Source organism: Dufourea novaeangliae, unplaced genomic scaffold, assembly GCF_001272555.1.
Source record: "Dufourea novaeangliae isolate 0120121106 unplaced genomic scaffold, ASM127255v1 scaffold57, whole genome shotgun sequence".
NCBI lineage: Eukaryota > Metazoa > Arthropoda > Insecta > Hymenoptera > Halictidae > Dufourea > Dufourea novaeangliae.
In genome coordinates this window covers 1,821,237-1,822,612 of record NW_015373937.1, presented here as the reverse complement: position 1 = coordinate 1,822,612, position 1,376 = coordinate 1,821,237, and positions in this window count along the sequence as shown.

Below are 1,376 nucleotides of genomic sequence, written 5' to 3'. Positions count from 1 at the left end.
GTATGTACCTGCTGATATTTCAGCCACGGATATAATGTAGAAATATTTTTATTTTTCATAATATCTTTGAGATGATACGATACTTTTATCACTAGATTGACGAGATTTTGTTGACGTGAATGAGACATACTATATACTTCAATGAAAGGTCACTCGATGTTCCCGTTTTAGAAATAGAAACTGATCTGGGAATATAGGAGGTCGAGTGTAGACCCAGTTTCCCATGAGGGATTAAATCATTGTTTAGGCTTGCTTCGGTTTTGGTTAGATCTTCGTTGGGCTTTGGTTAGGTATTGGCTGGATTCTGGTTAAGTCTTAGGTAGCATTAGGTTAGGCATTGGTTACACCCCCCCTGGTCTATAGACAGATACACAAACGCGCTACCGGATTGGAGGTTACACGTGTATCAACAGCCGACATAGATTTACTGTCGTTGAAGGTAAAAATACGGCGAGGCGATACGCTGAATGTATCTATACCTGTCTCTTTTATAGCTTTGAAAATATTTAAAATGGGACAATGTCAATTCCAACTCACTGGCGATGAGTTAGTAAAATCTCTAATAATTATACAATATAAAAATAAGAAAAAAGAGCTCAGGTCGGATTCGAACCCACCTTATCAAGTAAGACTTTTAAACCCACGAAAATATGTCAGAATTTAAAAGGATTATTCTTTCCAATTAAAAACTCTAAGAGACATTTTCCATCCTCCAACGAAATAATCGAGATCTACTTTGAAAATACAACTTCCACTAAGCATCCACAAAATTGATTAACTCGATACAAGAATCTGATTTACAACCGGCCATCCGTTACAAATGTTTCATTCGTTAAAAAATTACACTTTCATTTCCCACGTTGTACACCTTACAATTACAATCGATAAATTACTCGACCAGAAAAAAAAACGTCTTTCACGAGCAAACCATTCTTCTCCCGGTAGCACAAAAGCAGGGGGGGGGGAATTATTAAATTTATTATCCCCGGATATATGACCGTCGCGTTTCAGCAGCAACGAGGCGTATTCACCGAAAGAAACGCTGACAATCGCATTAGACGCGAGTCCAGGGGGGGGGCTAATACACGTAGTTAAAAGCAAGCGAAACGCACATGCGACCAGTGTTAAATAACACACACGGACACGGAGAAAGAGGAAAACCTGGCCAGGGAAGCGTGTAAGCGACGGTCGAAGCGTGCGCGCTCGCGCGCTAGTCCGCGGCGCGAATTTTTATACGTCGGATTTTATGTTTCGCTGAACGTTTGTTTGCACGGGTCCCACTCCGGCTCGCCACGGAACGTTTTATGGTCCGTGTATCCGCAATCCGGGTATTACGCGAGTACGGAGGTGTACGCTTAGACGATCATCCAACCCCC